The following is a 22739-nucleotide window of genomic DNA, read 5'->3' as shown; positions in this document are numbered from 1 at the left end:
GATGGCCTCAATCCCAAAGACTTTCATACTGCAGTGATTACTCAAATGCTTTTCTTTAAAATGGCGGGGGACTGAGTATTTGTCTTTCCCTAGTTTAATGCTGCTTTTTTGATCACTAATACGTATTCTTAGGCAACGCGAGGTACGGCCTACATATAATAAGCCGCATGGACAAAGTATGCCATAGAGGACAAAGGAGGTCCCACAATTTATAAACTGTTTTATGGGAAAACTTTTCCCGTCAGTGCTTGTAAAATCTTGTTTCCGATGGCATATGACTCCACAGGTACCACAGTTGGGGACGCAACATCTATAGCTTCCCTTTTGGTCAAATAGCGCTGACCACGGGCCCGGGTAGTCCTGTTTAAGCGTGCATGTGCGTTTAAGCCTGCAGAACTGTCCAAAAAGAACATTTTGGATCCATTGGGGATGGTGGTTGCTCTTAGCATGTAGGTAAGAGTTGCCCACTGTTGGTTTAAAGTGTGTTTTAGAGCATATCTGACCATTACTGTCATGTCTAAGTTCTGGATCTAGAAATACTAAGGTGTCATTGTCAATCATTTGAGTGAATGAGATGTTATATGGGTTGTTCCCACATTGTTCTAGGAATCCATCTAGTTCTGAGTCAGTGCCATTCCAGATGATAATGATGTCATCTATATATCTCCCGTATAGGACTAGGTTAGCACTGAAGGGATTATTAGTCCAAATGTAATTGTTTTCCCAAAATCCCATTAAGGTGTTCGCATAGCTGGGGGCAAATCGTTTGCCCATAGCTGTGCCCTGGATCTGGCGATAATGTTTATCCAGAAAGGAAAGTGGTTGTGTTCTAGAGCGAATTCAATGCAATTAAATCAAAATTGAATTTGAGTATAGTGAAGTGATGAATCTTTGGCCAAGAAATGCTGAATGTCTTGGAGGCCGTGATCATGTTTGATAGACGTATACAATGATACCACATCCAGGGATAACCATCTGTATCCCTGTTCCCACTTATATCCTGCTAATATATATAGTATGTGGCTAAAGTCTTTGACATACGATGAAAGATTAGTCACTATGTCTTTTAAAAAATGATCTATATAGCTGCCCAGATTATTTGTCAGGCTGCCTATGCCAGAAATGATGGGTCTGCTAGGAGGGTTATCTTTGTTTTTGTGTATTTTGCGGATATGATAGAAGAACGGAGTGGCAGGGTGTTTGATGAATAGAAAAAGGAATTCCTCTTTTGTGAGTATTCCATCTGATAATGCTGTTTCCAGTAATATTTTGTATTAGTTGGTACTGGATAGTAAGATCATTGGATAATACTTCATAAGTCTGACAGTCATTAAGGAGTCTCAGGGCCACGGTGATGTAGGTGAGTCGGTCTTGGATGACCAGACCTCATCCCTTGTCAGCTTGCCTGATTACTACATCTTTGTTTTCTTTGAGAATTTTGAGAGAAGCTTTAAGTGGGTCCTGTTGTAGATAGTGTCTTTGTGTGGATGCATTAGTGTTACAGATTTTCTTAAATTCTGTTAATACTGTCTCGTAAAAAGTGGGTAAATGATGACCTTTAACCCAATGAGGATAGAATGTGGATTTGGGTTTGAAACTGGTGTGCATGATTTCTCCTTGGATGCAGTCGCCATCTCTATGAGGTTCAGATATTCAGATGCACTGTCCATAGATACATCTTCTATATAGAGGTTTTCTAAGATATTTAAAATTGGCGTTCTAATGAAACATCTATCAAGGGAGAATTAGGAGAGGGATGTAAACAGTTCTCATTCACAGTGAGTGTGTTGTCTTTCAGTAGAAAAAATCTCTTGACCGTCAGATTGCGAATGAACTTATTTAAATCTACAAAAAGTTCAAACAAGCTGAGTGGGTTGGGAGGGGCAAAATTGCGACCTTTTTTAAGGAGTTCGAGTTCAGAGTTCGAGAAGGTCGATTGTGACTGTCTCTGTCTCTGATTGTGACTGTTTCTGTCTGTATGTGTATGACCTCGACTGTCAGTATCTGTTGGTCCCCTCAGTCCCAGATGATTAGTATGAACGGTCAGATTATTAGAATCTTGGTGATAGCTTGAATGGTTGTGAGCAGTTCTATAATTGTAAGGGGATGGGGGTCTCACTGGTGTGTTTTTGTGCGGCAATGACCCTCTGAAATGGGAGCCTGTATAATTCCTGGTAGATGACCCAGCTGGACCATTGGGATGATTGCTGTGTGACGAAGGAGTTTTGTGATAGGTGGGTCTAAAATTATGGTTATTGTAAGATCGCTTGTTGGAGTGATGGTTCTTGTTGGTGGGATGATGATTCCTGTTATGAGTATAGGAATTGTGGTTATTAGTTTTGGGTTGATTGTAGATGGATTTGGAACCCTTGTGGTAGTGGGCATTAGAGAAACCTTGGGAGTCGTGAACAGAATTATTGTTCAAAGTATGAGGTCTGGGTGAGTTAAAACTGTTCCAAGGAGTGTTGTGCAATGGAAGGCTTCTGCTTCCAATTGAACTCACACCCATGTGAATAATCTAATCTGTCCCTTTTAAATTTATCAGATTTATTACTTATGATATTTGCTTCAAAATGCATGATCTGATCATTCGCCCTGGTGTCCCATTCATTGAAAGTGGGAATATCTGTGTATAGAGCCAATTCTTCTTGTAGACTGGCGATGTCTGATTTAATGTTTGCTAGATTTCTCTCTCTTTGTTGGATTATTAAATTCACCCAAATTCTGTTACATTTGCGGAGTTCTTCCTTCCAACTGCTATCTAGATCCTCATCTAAGAAACTGCACAATTTGGTTATTCTAAGACCTTTAGGGATCCTATGGGTTTCTAGATATTTCTGTAGTAGTAATATGTCCCACAATTGAACAATTTCTTTCTCTAAATGTTTAAGTTTGTAAAAAGTGACACCATTTTGTCTTCCCTCATAGCAATGTCTGAAGTGGTACACGCACTAGTCTCTTCATTATTAGATCCTTTCGACTGATGTTCAAATGCATGAATACTGCATGTAAAACCTTTCGCTAGAGAAGTTCTTCTCACTTCCCTTTCTTCAATGGATTAGACCATGATAATGCAGTCTAGTGAGTCTTGAAACTATTCAACGACTATTGCTGCAGAGGCTACCATATCAGAGGAGTAGCGAGACTGAGCCCAGGCTGCAAAAGCCCCAAAAACCAAGACAATAGACCAGATGCGATTTCTCCTGCGCTCTAGGACCCAGGCTGGTGGCGAGTAGATGGAACCAAAACTAGAAAAAGACGACCACCAGTGTATTAAAGGTAATGCAGCTCCAAACAAGGCTGTGGAAGCCCGACCAATACTGCAAAGTGAAACAAAAACGAGAAGCGCATCAACCTTGCACATTACCTCAGTAACCAAATTTATTAATTAAAGAATGGTACTCACAAACAGCGAATAAAATTAGGCATGTAGTCCTCAAAGGGACTTCAGAGATAAGGAGCCAGCGTGAATCCCATCATGGGGGTAGACACTCAGTACAGGTGACGCGTTTCGAAGGCCATGCCTTCTTCATCAGAGCTAACTGGACTGAGAGTGTTCGCTCCCTTTTATGCCAACAAACTAAAATTTGGCCCTCCCCACTGGGTTGGACAGTCTCAGGCTGAACCAGTCTGCAGCCATATTAAATAACACAAGATCTCCCTCTGCTGCCGAACATGAAATATTACTAATCCATCTGGTCCACTGGAAACATGATATTTCCACTTCCCTACCTGCATCAGTCACGCCTTGCCTGGTAATACATGTGAATATTCATTTTTTATATTTACAAATGTACATGCACCTATTTATTGATTAATCAATGTATTTTCTGTCATTTTTTTATTAACTTTCAGCAAGCACTCTGGATGAATTGCCCATTTTATATACAAATCACTTGTTATTTATTTATTGATCATCCATCTATGAGTTCTTCTTCCTCTTCTTTCTCTTGTATGTATTTCACTATTACTGCTACGATTTTATGCATTTAAATTGAATGTGTTATTGTATTTTTTATCTGTCTTCTGATAGCTTGATAATGAGATATTATATCTTGTTGACATCTTAGCCCCTCCTCCCAGCCTGAGACTGCCCAACCCAGTGGGGAGGGACAAATTTTAGTTTGTTGGCATAAAAGGGAGCGAACACTCTCAGTCCAGTTAGCTCTGATGAAGTAGGCATGGCCTTCAAAACGCGTCAGCTGTACTGAGTGTCTACCCCCATGATGGGATTCGCGCTGGCTCCTTATCTCTGAAGTCCCTTTGAGGACTACATGCCTGATTTTATTCGCTGTTTGTGAGTACCATTCTTTAATTAATAAATTTGGTTACTGCGGTAATGCGCAAGGTTGGTACGCTTCTAGTTTTTGTATCACTTTGCAGTATTGGTCGGGCTTTCCCAGCCTTTTTTGGAGCTGCACAACCTTTAATACACTGGTGGTCACCTTTTTCTGGTTTTGGTTCCATCTACTCGCCACCGGCCTGGGTACTAGAGCACAGGAGAAATCGCATCTGGTCTCCCCTTTTTTTTTTTTTTTATAAATATTTATTAATTTTCGACAAAATTCATATTACAATCCTTTTCCCCACTTAAAGGAAAAAAGAAAACAAACAAAACGATACAATTTTACAAATAATTATCTCCCTAAAATAACTCCATAACCCTCCCCCTCCCCATCTACCCACCCCTCCCACCCCCCATCCAACTACTCTGCGTTTTCCTCCTGCCCCATTATAGCGAGCGATCATAATATATCTAGTAGAGTTTTATATCTTCATATATTTCACCTTTCTTTTAAAATCCTCCCATTTTTCCCATTTTGCATGAAATATCCCCATCTTATCTACGTGCATATAATAAAGTTTCTCCATCTCACAAATCTGATTCACTCTAACTACCCAGTCCTCTTCCGTTGGTACTTCCCTTTTTCACCAATACCTGGGTATCAGACTCTTTGCGGCGCCTAATAAAAACCATATACCTGAATTATTATATGTTTTCACTGGTACTTCTGTATTATGGAAAAGACAAACCCCTGGGTCCAATCTAATATTAACTTCAGTAATCTTCCCCACTACGTGAACTATTTTCTTCCAGAATATTTGTAATTTTGAACACCCCCACCATATATGATACCACGTGTCTATCTCTCCACACCCTCTCCAACACAACGGTGAAATCTCCCCATTCATCCTATTTTCAACTTTCGGTGTGATGTGCCATCTTATCAAACAGTTATAATTTACTTCAACCTCTCGCATACTAATATTTTCATGAATTAATCTATATATTTTTTTCTGAATCCCCTCGTCTATTTCCATTCCCAAATCTCTTTCCCATTTCTCTATATACATTGGTTTAGTGCTAATATCTATATCAGTGAGAATTCTATAAATGTTTGCAATTCCATGTTTCCCATCACCCCTTTCATCTAACAATCTTTCAAATGGATCCAATCCTTCCTAGTTCTCAAAGGTCTTGGGAGTCCTCCTACAAAGTGCTTCAATTGGTGATATCGCCAGTCATCCATCCTATTGAAAATATCCCCTTTTTTCTTTTCCAACTCCTTTATTGGTCCCAATTCCTCCCCCACCATTATATCTCCCAATCGTGCATCCTCTTTTATAATCCATTTTCCTGTGATACCCCCCCTACTTGGAGCAAAAAACTCTGTGTTCCTTAATGGCATTAATAGTGATTTAAAAACCCACCCCTTTTGTCTGTGCATTATATCCCAATCTCTCAAAACATTTAAAGTGTACAAACTTGTGTTATTATCCAAACCCCTATATTGTGTGGGCACCCATATAATCCTACTTAAATTCGTTCCACTCAGTGTGTTTTCTATTTTGACCCAGCTATTCTCTGGATTATGCGTCCAATCGAAAATTCTCGACATTATCACAGATTTATAATACCTCTTAAAATCTGGTACTCCTAAACCTCCCCTCTCTATTTCTACTCAATGTTTCATAATAGATTCTAGGTTTTTTATTCCTCCATATATATCTTGTTATAATTTTTTTAAGTTCTTTAAAGTATACCTCTAGCAATTTGATTGGAACCATTTGAAATTTATATAATACTTTGGGCACAATTATCATTTTTATCAGATTTATGCGACCTATCCAAGACAGTTTCCTCCCCCCAATCACCTCAATTCTTCTTTAATCTCATTTAAGAGTGAAATATAATTTAATTTATACAAATTCTTATACAAGACTGAAAGTTTTACCCCTAGATATTTTAATTCTCTTTCTCTCCATACGAAGGGAAATTCTTCCTGTATCTTTTCTTTTTCCTTGTTTATAAGATTTATATTTAAGATCTCAGTTTTTGTCGGGTTGATTTTTAAGTTTGATAACTCCCCATATTCCTTCAATAACCTCATTAGATTTGGGAGTGTTATCCTAAGATTTCCCACATAGAACATTAAATCATCCGCATAGGCCGCTACCTTCTGTTCTCTATCTCCTATCCATATTCCCTTTATGTCTATGCTCTTCCTTATTGTAGACAACAAAGGCTCCAGAGACAAAACATACAACAATGGTGACAATGGACATTACTGTCTTGTTCCATTTGACATTCCAAAAAACTCTGACCGTTCTCCATTAACCATAATTGCTGCTGATGGCTCTCCATATAGATTTCCAATCCACTCTCTCATTTTAACTCCACCCCAAGCGCTTCTAAGGTGTTCATCATAAATCCCCAACTCACTCTGTCGAATGCTTTTTTGGCATCAACTGCCAACAACACCCCCGGGGTTTTCCCTTTTCTACTTTTCTGTATGAGCAACAGTGATCTCACCCCGTTGTCTCTGCCTTCTCTCCCTGGGACAAACCCCACCTGATCCCCATGTATCCAATCAGGCATCAAATCCTTCAACCTATTTGCAAGTACCTTTGCGTATAATTTAGTATCTACATTCAACAGTGAAATTGGTCTATAACTTGAACACAGGGTGGCGTCCTTATCATCCTTATGGATTAAAACTACATTAGCCTGTAGGGATTCTCGCCTCATTTCCATCTCACCCCCCAGAGCATTCATATATGTCTTCAGTTTGGGTATTAACACTTCTTTGTATTTTTTGTAGTATCTCACAGTATACCCGTCTGGCCCTGGACTTTTCCCCGCCATGGTACTTCTCAATACTGTTTCTATTTCTTCTTGTGTGATCTCTGATTCTAGGGATTCTAATTGTTCTTCACTCAATTTTGGCAAGCCTGCGTTTTTTTAAGTATGTCCTTCTTTTTTCACTATTTACTAGTTCAACGTTATTTATAATATCTTGTGGGGCAATGTTATACAGCTTATTATAATAATCCTTAAATATTTCCGCAATTTCTTTCATTGAGTGAACCAAGTCACCTTTGGGATTTCTTATTTTGTCTATGTAATTCCTATTTTTCTTCTTCCTTAGGGCTCTCATTAAATACATTCCCAGCCTATCGCCCCATCTATATCTTTCACTTATTACTTTATTAAAGACTATCCTTTTTTCCTCCTCCATCAAGGTCTCAAGATCTTCTTTCTTTTTTTTTTCTTCTGCTCTATCTCTTTAGATGTTTTTCTTTTATGTACCTGTTCAAGTTCAAATATTTCCTTTAAGAGTCCGCTCATTTTTTCCCTTCTTTCTTTTTTCTTTTTTTCTCATTGCAATAAGTAATCCTCTAATTTAAGCCTTATGGGCCTCCCACACTGTAGCCACCGACACTTCTGTATCATTCTCCTCAAAAAATTGTTTGCTTTCCACCTCGATCCTTCGATCAATTTCATGATCCAGAAGAAGTGCCTCATTCATCCTCCATATTAACCCTCCCTTCGCCTCTCTTCCCCATCTTGTTTTCATTATGACAGGGGCATGATCTGATAAGGACATTACTTCAATTTTTACTTCCACCACAGACTCTATAAATCGATGTTCTATTAAAATATAGTCCAATCTAGAATATATCTCATGTGCATATGAGAAGAAGGTATAGTCTCTGTCTTTCATGTGCCCAATTCTCCATATATCCACCAATTGGCACTCTTGTATCAACTTCTTTAATGATCTCAGAGACCTGCTCTCTTCCCTCAGCACGGTATAGGTTGTATCCATCCGCAGGTCCATGCATACATTAAAATCTCCAGCCACTATCAGACGACCTTTTTAAAATCCATCAATTTTTTCAGTACTCCCTTGAGAAATATCTCCGGCTTCTTATTTGGACAGTATATATTGTAGTGACTTTTGGGGGACTATTTATCAAAAATATGATTTCATTCCAACAGCAACAAGCCCAGCCGTCTGTTAAGGGTTAACCTTTCTTGGTTAGAATTCAAATGACCTTCTAGTGAAATTACACCCACAATGAGTGGATGGAACCTGTTCCAGAGACAATAGGTTATTTGAATTTCTACAAGTAGTCAAACATGGCCCAAGACAGACAATAGTGAAAGCTGATGTCGGTGACTATAAGAATGGCAAAAGTATGTATTATCAACAAGTGGCATTGTCTATTGGAATTGAGGAGATTTCACCTACAAAAAGCTAATTATAAAGTCAAATACAACGTTGGACTTCCAAACAGTGAGTCACCACACCTGACCAAATTAACAATGGTGAGACGATACTTGTAAGTCTGAGAAGATTAAACAAAACCTTGGGGAGAGTGATAAGCCAACAAATTTCTCAAACCAAGGCTACAGGTATAACTGGTTGTCTACCCTATTCTCTTAACAATGGACAAGTAAACAGAGGTTTCCTGTTCAGGGAAACCAAAAGGTGAAACTTAGAACATATATTTCTACCCACAAAGACATTAAAGAAGAGACATATTATTCACACTCTTTTTCAAACAAAAATATATTCAGCAGAGTTGGGGATTGCATACCACTAAATTAAGAAAAGTAAGATATTTTGTGAATTGGTATCAGCTGTATGTTTCCATCAGAAAGCAAATGTTTTCACACAAGTTTGAACCTCAGGGAAATGAATAACTGAATACACATATATCTTTCTATGGTTCCTATCCAGAACATTAGAGGTAGAATAAAAAAAAATATTTGGATAAGACATATAATTAAATACCTAAAATCACCTTGGTTTCCAACCAAGGCATGAGTCATCATTAATACTCAAATTGTTTTGTGATCCCTGACTGCCCCTCAGTGGACAGGTGAGAGATATCCTAGGTACATACACTTCTCAACCGGCCAATCAAAAAGCTTGTTGGGAGGGTCTTTTAGAACAATGGTCTGGATGGTATAAAAAAGCCATGCACCTCATATAAAAAAAAACACAAGCTAAAACACAAGCTGAAAAACAACTGAAAAACTCATACTAAGAAAAATAAGAAAAGCTACAGAAAAACCAAGGAGATCTGAAAAGCTGAAGAAATCTGAGGAGGCTGAAATCTATCCCATCTGAAGAACTACTACTTAATCCTTTTAAACTTTTAAAAACTTCTACTAAAATTCTAAATCTCTGAACTTCTACCATCCTACATTTTTCAACACTACCACCTATTGCACTATCTCTCACTTGCTCCCTTCGGCCATTCCTGAAGGCGTTTCAATTGCCAGCTGACTCCACTGGGGAGGCGTCATAATCCAGTTTCTGGGCGTGGTGAGACTGTTTAGAATTAATATTGTATTAATTTGGAGGTAGTGTGGCTGTATTCCCCCCCTCCACCAGTCCACCAGCTCACCCAGACGCCGAGTGTTGGAGCGTCAAGCTGACAAGCAGTCTCTCCTCTCCTTCTCCTGAAGCTCCCAGAGCTCCTTTGCGGCTGCCCACGTGTCTTCACCGCTGCGCCGCTCCGTCCGTCTCCCTGGCAACCCTGCTCCTGCTCCTCCACTGCAGCCGCCGCGAGGATTCCCAGGGAACCTCCCGGTCGTCTCTCTCCGGGATCCCGCCAAGCTCCAGGCTCGCCACCAAAGCTTCCCTCTTCAACCGGGTGAGTCTCCGCTCACCCTCCGGTGCAGCTGGTCTCTCTGAGGGAGACACCTAGGGAGGATATTCGGGGGAGACTAACGAGGAGTGCTTACAGCACACTCTCCCGTGCCGCCATGTTCAGGCTCCACCCCCCTCTCCACCATCCCCAACTTCAAATCCCCTCAAATCCTCCAATTGATATATCAGCAGCATAAACATATATATAAAAAAGAGACCCATAGGAATCCCCCTAAGAGAGCACGGCTACAGGAGAGGACTGCATTGAGAAAGACACTCCAACGTGGAGGGTGAGTGATAACTGTGATAACTGTGGGGTTTTTTGCAACTCTTTATGCATTATTTATAAACTAGATTTATGTTCTTGAACCTGATTTATATTGGATCTCCTGGTGCCTCTAAAAAAGACATTTTACCAAGCATTGAGTCTGAAATAAGGATATAGGGGATTCCTAGGGAGGGTCTGAAGACCTGGAGGAGTGAAAGAGGAGTTCCGAAAGTAAAAGTAAAGCATTAAAAATCAACATGAAAGGAAAAAATACTAAAGGGAGTGGGTCTAAGAGTTCCCAATCTAGTACGATTAAAAAGTATGTATCACAGGGAAATTTGACCCCAGAAAGAACGTTGGGAGTAAGTGAAAAAAGTGAGTTGGAAATAAGTCTGGATAACAGCCCGAGACTATCCCTGGGACCGGTATATAATAGTCGACAATTAAAGGAAGGGATTGAATCAAGAGATTTTGAAAGAGACCTGCAAATACCTAATAAAAAGGAAATGGCGGAGATGTTCAAAAATCTGGAAAAATCAATAAAGCAAGAGATGGGGACAATTCGGGAAGAATTGCAGCAAATGTTAACTAGGGTGGAGGAAATGGAGGAAAAGGTTCAAATTCATTCCCAAGTTGTCCCAAAATTAGAGAAATGGATAAAAGAAGATAGAAAAGAACAGAAAAGACTGCTTTTTATGATGGAAGAACAAGAAAACAGAGAAAGGAGAAATAATCTTAGAGTAAGAGGAGTCCCAGAGTTGACAAAGGGGGAAGATTTAAAAGAACTAATCGACAAAATCTTGAGTTCCATAATGGAGAAACCAGACGTGGAGACGTTTAAATTGGATGGAGTCTATAGGATAGGAAAATATCAACAAGAAAAAAGATTAGAAAGACCAAGAGATATAATTGTTAAATTCCATGACTTTGTAGATAAAGAAGAGATATGGAAAAAGATCAAAGGAAAAACAAGTATTGCATATGGTGGGAAAGATATTCAAATTTTTGCAGATCTAACAGCAGAGACTCTGAGAAGAAAGAGATCACTGAAACCCCTATTAGAACTGATGAAAAAGCATAATGTGAAATACAGATGGGGTCGTGCAGTGAGTTTAATCGGTTGGAGAGATGGAATCACAGCAATATTAAGATTCCCAGAAGACATGGAAGATTTTTGTGATAAACTTGGTCTGCAGAGACTAGTGATACCGGGTTGGGAAGTGGAGGAGGGAGAGTTATGTACTTTTGGTGAAGGAGAGTGGCAGCTGGTAAGAAGAGGAAACAGAGAGTCAATAGACAAGGAGACATCGGGGAGGAGGGGGGGAAGGTGAGCGGTCATGGGTGGAGCCGAACCCCTAGGGAGGGATCAGTGGAGGATCATGATCCAAAGGCAAAGGAGGCCTGGGGGGAGGGTATGGGGAGGGAGATGGAGGGGGGGGTGGAGGGGAGGGAGAGAATTGGGGTGGGAGTGGGGATAGAGGTTTTTAAAACTGACATCTTGTATGAAAGGAGAGGTATGGGGAAGGGGAAGAGGAAAGGAAAGGGTAAAATAGGAAGAAGACAAATAAAATATGGAGGAAATACGCTTTGTAACCCATAATGTAAATGGATTAAATTGCCCAGGTAAAAGATTTAGACTATACAGAGAACTACAACATAGAGAGGCCTCAGTTGTCTTTTTGCAGGAAACACATCTAGAGTTAAAAAAAAATATCAAGCTAAACTCTAGACAACACCCGACATGGTATTACGCAGATTCCCCAGTTATGAGAGCTAAAGGTGTAGCTATAGGATTTGCAAGAAACATTAGATTTGAACTGGAAGATAGAAAGACGGACCCGGAGGGGAGGTTTCTGTTCTTGAAAGGTAAACTACAGGACATAGAATGCACGCTTGTAAACATATATTGCCCTAATAGGAAGCCAGAGATGTTTTTCAAAGGGGTTATGAGAAGATTGATGGACTTTGGAAAGGGATATTTAATAGTGGCGGGAGACTTTAATATATGTATGGATCCACAAATAGATACAACATCTAGAGCACAGAGAGGGGAAAATAGGTCCATGGGATTATTGAAAACGGTGATGAAAGAGTGCCAATTGGTGGATAGCTGGAGAATTGTTAACATGAGAGATAGAGATTATACTTTTTTCTCTAGTGTACATAGGACATACTCTAGATTGGACTATATTTTGGTGGACCATCGACTTGTTGAGGATCTGGTTAAAGTAAAAATAGAAGCAATAACTTTCTCGGACCATGCACCCGTAGTATTGGAATTAAGATGGGGAGAGAAGGTGTCAGGAGGCCTATCATGGAAGTTGAATGAGACACTCCTCATGGATCCAGATATTGACCGGAAGATCAGGGCAGAAATAGAGAGGTTCTTTGAGGAAAATGAAACAGGGGATGTATCACTAGCTACAGTGTGGGAGGCACATAAATCATATGTAAGAGGAATCCTTATAGCAATTGGGGCAAAGAAAAAAAGGGAAAGACGAGAGAAGATCAGTGGGCTTTTGAAGGAAATAGCTGAGATGGAACTCCTACATAAAAATAACATAAGAAAAGATATAGAGCAAAGAGTGATAAAAAAGAGGGAAGAATTAGAGAAGGTAATGGAGGAAGAAAAAATGAGAACTTTTAATAAGATCAATGGTGAAAGATATAGATGGGGAGACAGATCAGGAAAATATCTGATGAGAGCCCTGAGGAGAAAGAAGAATAGGAACTATATAGATAAAATAAAAAACTCCAAGGGAGAGTTAGTCCATTCAACCAAAGACATTGCAAAGGTATTTAAAGATTACTACAGTAAATTATATATTATTGCCCCCAAGGATGATATAAATAAAGATAAAATGATAAATATTGAAAAAAGAAGGGATTATTTAAGAAATGCAGGATTACCAAAATTAAGTGAAGAACTATTAATCTCCTTAGAATCTGAAATCACACAGGAAGAACTAAACATAGCATTAAAAAGCTTTAAGACGGGAAAAAGCCCAGGTCCAGACGGGTATACCATGAGATATTATAAAAAATATGGTGATTTACTGATACCCAAGCTCAAGAGATATATGGAGGCATTGGGGGGAGAGATGGAGATAAGACAGGAATCCCTTCTGGCACAGGTGGTCTTAATATATAAGGAAGGTAAAGACATCACCCACTGTTCAAGTTATAGACCGATATCACTATTGAACGTAGATACGAAGCTGTATGCAAAAGTATTGGCGAATAGGTTAAGAGATCTGATGCCAGATTGGATACATGGAGATCAGGTGGGCTTTGTTAGAGGAAGGGAGGGTCGAGACAATGGGCTGAGATCCCTGATGCTTATACAGAAAAGTAAAACGGAAAAAAAACCAGTAGTGCTGCTCTCGATAGATGCGGAGAAGGCGTTCGACAGGGTTAACTGGAGCTTTATGTTAGACACACTGGAGATCCTGGGATTGGGTAGTAGGATGAGAAAGTGGATTGGAAAGTTGTATGAAGGACCGGCTGCGATGGTAATGGTAAACGGAGAGAGATCAGAGACCTTTTCTATGTCAAATGGAACCAGACAGGGATGCCCACTTTCCCCACTGTTGTTTGTTCTATCATTGGAACCCCTGTTATCAACAATTAGGAAAAATATAGATATAAGGGGAATAAATGTTGGAAAGACAGAACATAATATAGCCGCTTTCGCGGATGATTTATTATTCTATGTTGCAAACCCGAGGATAACACTTCCTAACCTAATGAAAACACTGAAGGAATATGGGGAAATGTCAAATCTAAAAATTAACCCGAGCAAAACAGAGATATTAAATATAAATCTTCCAAAGAGTGAAAAAGAAAATATACAGAGAGAATTTCCCTTTATATGGAAAGATAGAGAAATAAAGTACCTGGGAGTAAAACTCACTCCCTCACAGAAAAATCTTTATAAAGCTAATTATATCCCAATGTTAAACGAAATCAGAGAGGAATTGAGGAAAATGGGTAGTGGAAATCCTTCCTGGCTGGGTCGTATTAACCTGATAAAAATGGTAATTCTCCCGAAGATACTGTATAAATTTCAGATGATTCCCATTAATCTTCCAGAGGTGTATTTTAGGACAATTAAGCGAATGGTAACTAAATATATATGGAAAAATAAAAAACCTAGGATATCATATGAAGTGCTAAGCAGAAATAAAGAAAAGGGGGGGTTGGGAGTACCGGACTTTAAAAGATACCACAGGGCAGTCATTTTAGCAAGAATTTTTGACTGGACATATAATTCAAAGAGTAAACATTGGGTCACAATTGAAAATACACTTAGTAGAAAGGAGTTGGGTAGGAGTGTATGGGTGCCACCACAGTTTAGAGAATTAGAGGAGAGCACGAGTATATACACGAGAATTGTAATAAGGGAGTGGGATAAAATGCACAAACAGAGGAAATGGGATTTTAATTCACTATTAATGTCACTAAGAAACTCAGAGTTTTTCCCCCCAGGTAAAGAGGAAATTTCAGGTAGATGGATTATGAAGGAAGACGCTCAGTTGAGAGATGTAATGGAGGGGGTACATATTAGGAACACTGGAGGATTTGAAAAGGGAAGAGGGAAGGATTTTCACTAGGATAGATATATGGAGATATAATCAATTGAAACAATTTGTGGAGAAATTGACGAAGCCCCTTAGAACTAGGAAAGAGTGGAATGAATTTGAGAAATACTTAGAAGACCGAGGTGATGGGAAACACAGCACTGCTAAAGCATATAAAGCTCTCACGCATTTAGATAGTAAGTTTAAATTAAAATATATAGAAAAATGGGAAAAGGATTTAGGAGTGGAGTGGGAAGAGCACACACAGAGGAAAATATATAGAATGGTACACGAAAATATTAGCATGCGTGAGGTGGAAATGAATTTTAAATGTTTGACAAGGTGGTATTTTACACCGGTGATAGAGCACAAGTTGAGTGAGGAGAACCAACCCTGGTGTTGGCGAGGGTGTGGAGGGTTGGGCACGATGTATCACATATGGTGGGAATGTTCAAAAATACAAGTATATTGGGAAAAAATTAGAAATCAAATCACGATTATCACTGGAATAGAGATAGGACTGGACCCTGAAACCTGTCTTTTTCATAACTCAATATTACCTGGAAATAAATATAAAGAACTGGGTATAATGTGCTACTTAAATGCAGCAAAAAGTCTGATTCCTAGGTGGGAGGGTTGAAAGGAAGGGAGTTAGGGGGAGAAAATGATATGAAATTAGTTTTTTATGAGATTTTGTAATGTTATATTTTTACATTATGGAAATGTGTATTGTTTTATTTGAAAAATAAATAAATATTTAAATAAAAAAAAAAAAAGAATTAATATTGTATTGTATATCTCCTCTCTTGTATAGAGTGATAATAATTACATTGGGGTGATAACTGCATTGGGTGTTCATATATAGATAGAGAGATCCATATTATTACTGCTAAGAATTGTTTGGTGTCATATTGAAAATTTACATATTGCATAATTAATTAATTTTTATTGGTTATAGTACGATTTATCAGGGAATATTTTCTTCCATTTCTATGGCCACGTTTTGGGAGAAATGACCTCTGAAGTACTATAAATTAACATTTATCACTAAATTTAATTTTAATCTTTATTATTATTATTAGAATTGTTTGGTGTATAGTATTGGTATATTATATTTTTGATCGTGTGTACCAGTATCCATTTATTACCAGTCTTTTGCGTTTTGTGTTAATATATATATAATTTTTGTACATAAATAAATTTATCTATTTATTTATTATAAGGCAATTTTTGTGTATATGGTACGAAATCATACTGGCTAAAAGGACTCAAGGTATATTAATAAGTGGTGATCAAATTATTAAGGTGTCCAAATTATTGGTTCAATAAATATTTGCCGTATTTTAACGGCTGGAGGCACTGCGATATTTTGGTTAAGGGAAAAGGACACCGCCCTTCATAAGTAGAATAAATTCTTACATAAACCACCACAATATTAGCTATTGTACACTCAATTTCTTGCAATTTACCCTTCAGAAACAGAAATCTTCCCTCAGGATCCGTTACTCTATTCTCCATCTCAAACCTCATATTCTTTGCGAACCCTATAGCTACCCCTTTTGCTCTTTTAATTGGAGTGTCTGCATAGTACCATAGCGGATAATGCCTAGTATTTAGCCTGACATTTGACTCAATCTCTAAATGTGTCTCCTGTAGAAAAACCACTGAAGACATTCTGTGTTGCAGCTCTCTAAACAGCCTAAATCTCTTCCCTGGACAATGCAGCCCCTTTACATTGTAAGTTACAAACTATACTTCTTCCATAATTCTCTTCTCCTCCAACCCTCTCTCCCCTCTCGCACCTCTCTCATGACTTCTCTCCACCTGCAGAGTGTTGACCCTATTACCACCCTCCCATCCCACTCCTCCACCCCCACCCCCCCTTCCCTTTTTTAGGCTTAAAATTTGCCTACTAATCATTTGTGGGCCAAAACCCACCTTTGATTTAGAACCTTGGGGTTGAACTCTGTCCACATACGGCTCCCCTTTGCCCAGCCACCCCCTCCCTCTATTCATCCAGTTCAATAACTTCTCGAAGGCACCTGAAAGCAAAAACAGTATTTGAAAAAAGAAACCATAGAGCAAGCGACAGAGAGAGGAAGAAGAAGAAAAAGAGGAGAGAGGGAGGAGGGAAAAGAAGAAGAGAAAGAAAGAAAAAAAAATGGAAAAAACCTCACCTCTCTCCTCCACTCCCCCTCTACTCTCCCCCTCCCACCAACTGCCAATCCTCTTTCCCCATAACCCCTATATCTCCTTCTTCCTCATCCCACCCTGGAAGCTTTATTCTTTGTAAGTCAAGTCTATCACAAAAGACCCTTAAGTCCTCAGGAAATCTCAGCATGGCCGTGAGTCCATTTTTTCATCCAATTAAGCTCGCCTGAGCTCCCCATCTAAAACGCACATTCTGTTTTCTCATCTGTTCTACCAGGGGTTTTAAAGTTCTCTTTTTCCATAATGTCTCTGGTGCTAAATCCGCAAAAATCTGAACATTTATTTCTTCATACTTAATACTTGTTCTTCCCTTTATTTTCTTCCATATCTCTTCTTTATCGCTCAGCCTATGGAATTGAATAATTATATCTCTCGATCTTTCTCTGCCATTTCTTTGTTGGACTTTTCCTATTCTGAATACACTGTCCAATTTAAACATTTCTGACATAGGTCTGTCCATTATGGAGTTTAGGATTTTACTCATTAACCCTTTCAAGTCCTCCCCTTGTGAGCTCTCTGGGACTCCTTGTAACCTGAAATTGTTTCTTCTATCCCTATTTTCTTCAGCCTCTATTTTGTAAAGCAATTTGTTTTATCTTTTTTAATTTCCAGTGTCCATTTCTTAAGATCTGAGATATCTTGGGCATGATTTTTAAGTTATCCCTCAGTTTCCTCCACTCTGCATAATAATTGCCCAAGATCCTTCCTTATCGCTGCTATTTCATGCTTTATTGATTTTTCCAAGCTTTTAAACATTTCTCCCATCTCTTTCCTATTCGGCACTTTCAATTCCCTTTCCAGTTCTCTCTCTTTCATATTTCCTAACATATGCTGACTGCTATTGTCGATTCCTAGGGATAGTCTAGGACTTTTTTCCAAGCTAGTTTCCCATTCACTCTTTTCACTTGTTCCCAGGGGTCTTTCTGGGCTTGCATTTCCCTGAGACGTATACTTTTTAATTGAACCGGTCTGGGCTCTCTTGGACCCACTTCCTTTTACACTTTTATTCTTCATATCTTCTGATCTCTTCTCTAAACACCATTGAGGAACTCAAATAATCAACTGGGGACCCGGATTTGACCCACTTCTTAATTGTCCACTTGAACTTTCATTTGCATTTCTAGGGTCCTTTAATTTAATTTAATCTTCTTATTCTTCGATGCCTTTAATCCTCCTAGAAGCCCCCCTAGGAACCCCCTTCTCTACTTCACACACTGCTCCTTAATGTCAAGCCTAGCATTATACAGTTATTCAGAGCCACTCTCACTCACCCTCCTCTCACTTGTTTTCCTGTCAGGCTCTCCAGGCCTTATGAACATATGAGCTTTGACATCTGAGGAGGGTGTATTCCGTTTGCCCACTGGTCCGGTTGAATACTGTTCATGTGATGACTGCCCATACCATCCTACCTGAGGAGCCACTGGTTTGAGGGATCCAGAGGTGATCTACATTTGCTCTGTGGCCCTGTGGGGTCGTAGGGTGGAGGTGAGAGGCCATTGCAGCCATACTACCTGGGATCACGTTTGGAGTGTGCTGTGATTCACCTGCACGTCTTAGTAATATGAACTGTGGACACTCTATTTTGCACTAAGCCATTGTTATCTGTTTGGTTTTTCCTGCAGATACCTACCTGGTCACCATTTAATACCTTTGGATACTAGGGGTCACTGTCTCCTTTATATCCCCATGTGGATTTGGGTCATCTGTTACCCTGTTTGTTAAAATATATATATTTTCAGTATTTTATGTATATTATTTTTTGAGTGTTTCTTATTATTAGCGCTGCATCACTTTTTATATGAGGCTCTCCAGGCTGCTGTAATCCGATTCTCCGAACCGTTTTCACTTTCTCAGGGGGAGTACCTTCGGGTATCTCAGTCCTTTCCACTAGGGCTTCAGGCAGGGCATCGACTCATCTATCGTTCGGGGTATCCAGGGCACGGACCAGGGAGAAGCCGGGGAACAGTCCGCGTCTCTGCCTGTGTTCCGGACACCAGCCGGCTTCCCCTCTTCCCAGTGCTCCCTTGTGGCTACCCACGTGCTTCCGCCTTGTCTCTCTGTCTCCCCAGCAACCCGGCACCTCTTCCGGGATCTCCGCTGCACACCCGAGGAGAAATGCCAGCAGGATCCACTCTCGCTCCGCAGGGCCACCACCTCACCACCAGATCCCCGGCCATCTCTTACACAGGTGGGTCCCGGGGATAGGGGAAGCCGGAATCAGAGGTATCGGAGAGCACCTACATCGTGCTCTCCGACATCACCATGCACAGGCCCCGCCCCCCTGAGCAATGGATCTGGTCTCTCCTCTTCTGACCCCTGTTCTCTACCCTGCTGACCCCTGTACACTGCCCTTCCGACCACTGTCCTCTGTCCTGCAGACTCCTTTTTCTCTGCCTTGCTGCCCCCCTTTTTTCTGCCCTACTGCTCTGTCTTCTGCCCTGCTGCCCTGTTTTTGCCCTGATAACCCCTGCTCTCCACCCTGCTGACCCCTGTTATCTCATCTGTTGACCCCTGTTCTTTGCCCTGCTGACTCCTATCTTCTGCCCTACTAAACCCCTGTATACTGCCCTACTGATTTTACACACTCCCCTGCTGACCTCCCATCCTCTGCCTGTTGACCCCTATCCTGTGCCCTACTGAACCTATGTATACTGCCCCACTGACTCTTGTACACTCCCCTGCTGATTTCCCATCCTCTGCCCTGCTGACCCCTATTTTGTGCCCTACTGACCGCCTGTACACTGCCCTACTGAGTCTTGTACACTCCCCTGTGTGTATTTCTCTGCACAACAGCATGTTTTTGCTGGCAGGAGAGAGAGCTATGTTGTTTACACACAGGTCTCTCCCCTGTCAGTGTTACTCGGCGATCACTGGGTGCCGGTGGGGAATCTCCAGCCGGGACCTGCTGTTTGACATCCATAACTGTCAATGGCGGCATGCAAGCCCCCTATCCGGAAATGCAAATCATGTATATATATGTGATTTTGCACAGCCCTGCTGCCCTGTAGTAGTAGTTGTACTATAGATCGGAGTGCAATCGGTTAAAATCAGGTCTATCAGATATGTTGTCCCACAGTCAAATGAAGGAGCTTACACGGCAGACTAACAATGGTGCTTCTAATTGAAAGGCATTGGCTTAGCATTTTCAGCCTGCAACAGGAAGCACTGTCACTAGCAGGATCTGCTGATATGAAAACTTGCAACAGTTTTACAAAAAATGATTCATTTAAGAAAACTCTATATAGTGGGGTATGGTGCCAACAAAGATTTTAGGTTTATATATACTTTAATCTCCAGCATCTATCAGAAACAGAAATATATGTTTTTGGTAGTCTGACCTTTTAATGTAAAATGATGTAGTGTTAAAAAAACAAATACAAGGTGGCACCTGTGATGATGCATTTCACCCAGCGTTTAATACAGTAACTACAGGCACTGGTTCGAGTTCAAACTGAGCCCACTTGTTAGTCCTCAGTATGGGAAAATGGTGGAGGAGCAATTAGACACCTCTAAGACCCCATCAACAAGCCTTCATAAATATCTATCCAAATCAGCTGAAACATATGATCTTCCCAAGATTTTTCTCAAGACTGCAGAAGCTTCCAGAAATTAGGGTATGTCACAAGGAGGACCATTTAACCAATACCATCAGTACTCACTAGTTGACTGGCAAACATTCCAGAATTTGATATATCCAGTGTTAATCTATCAGCAGCTGTTGATAGCAGAAAAATCTTCGGAGAACAGCAGGTATGAAAAAGACTGTTCTCTATCCTGAGGAAACTATAAAAAAATGAGGTATAATGATTGGGGGAGAAGCTATCCTATGCAGGTCAACAGCTTTTTTGTTGCCAGTCTCCATTTCTGCTGTAGACGGCAATATAACCCAACAGTCTAGTTCTAAGAATTCCCATGTCTCCCTATGGACATAAAAAAAGGACTTTTGCTTGTACATGTCTTGATGATGGTGATGACCAAAGCTTCACCTCTTTTAACTCACGACATATACACTTAACAAAGTGCACACGTTCTATAAATTTTGTAAATTGACCCCTCTTTGTTCACAAATTAATGTTACATGAGCTGTTTTTTTAATTAAACAATTGTCAATAATGAAGACTAGAAGAATGTAACAGAAGAATCACAGGAAACATTTAAATGAAAAAATGCATATACTAAAATATTTTTTATTTTGCTGTTGTGGAAACTTGCTGTTACTGCTGTGAACATGTAAGAACAACATTTGAGTGGTGGGTGGTGTTGTAATTGAGTCTATAGCATCAATGGCAAACATTTTTCAGCATGATGATCAATCCTAATGACTGAGTGCTCCACAATTCCAGAAAAACTGTAACATCGGACAATTGTTTTGACTGCTCATAAATCAACATAAATACTGCAAGAATCTAAATGGACAGTAGTCGGTGCTTCAGTACAATAGACTTATAGTAAAAGGGAAGAAATCACTGCTTGAAGCAAGGACTGATATCATTTTTAATAAATCCAGTTCCTCACTTATTTTATTATATGCTGTAATTCTCTTAAAATATCACAGACAGGAAAAGTTTAATAAATTGAAGCTTTTAGATGCATGCCCTGTCTTATGTAATTTCCAGTAAAGCTGGATGTAATGTATGATCTCTCATAACAGTAACTCCTTGCTTGATCATAGCACAACTGACTATCAGGCACTGACATTGGCAGAGCATCATTCAGGCCAAATGCAAAATAATCTGGGACCTAATTCAGTAACTGTTGGCAAAGAATCTTTAAAGCATTTTTTTTCTGAGCAAAACATGAAAGCTCTCTTGTAGCCCTTTGGCTTCAAGAATTCAAGTTACTGTCCTGGATATACCTGGAAGTTATGCAGATAAGAACTTCTATCTTCACACTTACTTTTACTGATCTGTATACTTGTATCATCAGTAACACACAAAGCATTGAAGGCAATTGGTTAGAATAAAAGCCAAGTTACCACAATTTTCAGAAGGAGACAATTACAGCCTCCGTGTTTCTCTCAGGAAACCCAGACAAAGTATTAAGTGGTTTGACACATAGGTACTGTAGTGCATCCTCAGCTTATTAAAAACTCTCCTTTCATTTCAAACTCAGTTTTTCAACTGCATCAGGACTTAAAGTCATTGAAGTCATAGGAACGTCAGATATCCAGATCTGCATACTTGTTCTGAAGCCATAATTCAAAAAGCATCAAATAATATATAAATAGTTAATCCCAATTAAAATAAGCTTCTAGAACCACTCAGGTACATCATTCTTTACAAACATATACTGACTTGTTTATTCACACAAATACAATCTTAAAATATTGCAACCTAGTCAACAGACTTTCTCCAATAAAGGTAGTCCAAGGTTGCATGCTCCATTTGTCTATATACCTCTTCAGCTTGGCAGATCAGTTGTCATTCTAATATGTTAAACTCATTGCTATACAACAAGGACTTTCTTCCTTATGTTTTAGACTAGTGTTGACTGCATTGGATGGTATTCAGTCTAGAAGAAATTGCTAGTTACTACCTGGTAACTTACAATACCAAGAATTTTGGATAGGCTTTTTTTAGTTGTATTTAAGCAGTTGTATTAAAAAACATTGTGTTCTTCCTAAAACAGAGAATGTGGTTTAGAGTACTGCAAAGTATTGTGAACCCATTCATTATACTTATTGTGCTACTGTTATGAAATCCTTCTAAAGCAGTACAAATGTATTGATTAGGG

General features: G+C 39.6%; 1 protein-coding gene across 1 annotated transcript in view; it reads right to left on the bottom strand.

The window, feature by feature from the left end:
- Nucleotides 1-22739, bottom strand: part of SHISA9 (shisa family member 9) — a 1225124-nt gene that overhangs the window by 865505 nt on the left and 336880 nt on the right. The window lies entirely within an intron of this gene.

Source organism: Staurois parvus, unplaced genomic scaffold (genome assembly GCF_062004578.1).
Source record: "Staurois parvus isolate SC_StPar_1 unplaced genomic scaffold, SC_StPar_1.0 ptg000075l, whole genome shotgun sequence".
Classification (NCBI taxonomy): domain Eukaryota; kingdom Metazoa; phylum Chordata; class Amphibia; order Anura; family Ranidae; genus Staurois; species Staurois parvus.
The sequence above is the reverse complement of the archived record's forward strand: the minus strand, read 5'-3'. Positions and strand labels throughout refer to the sequence as shown.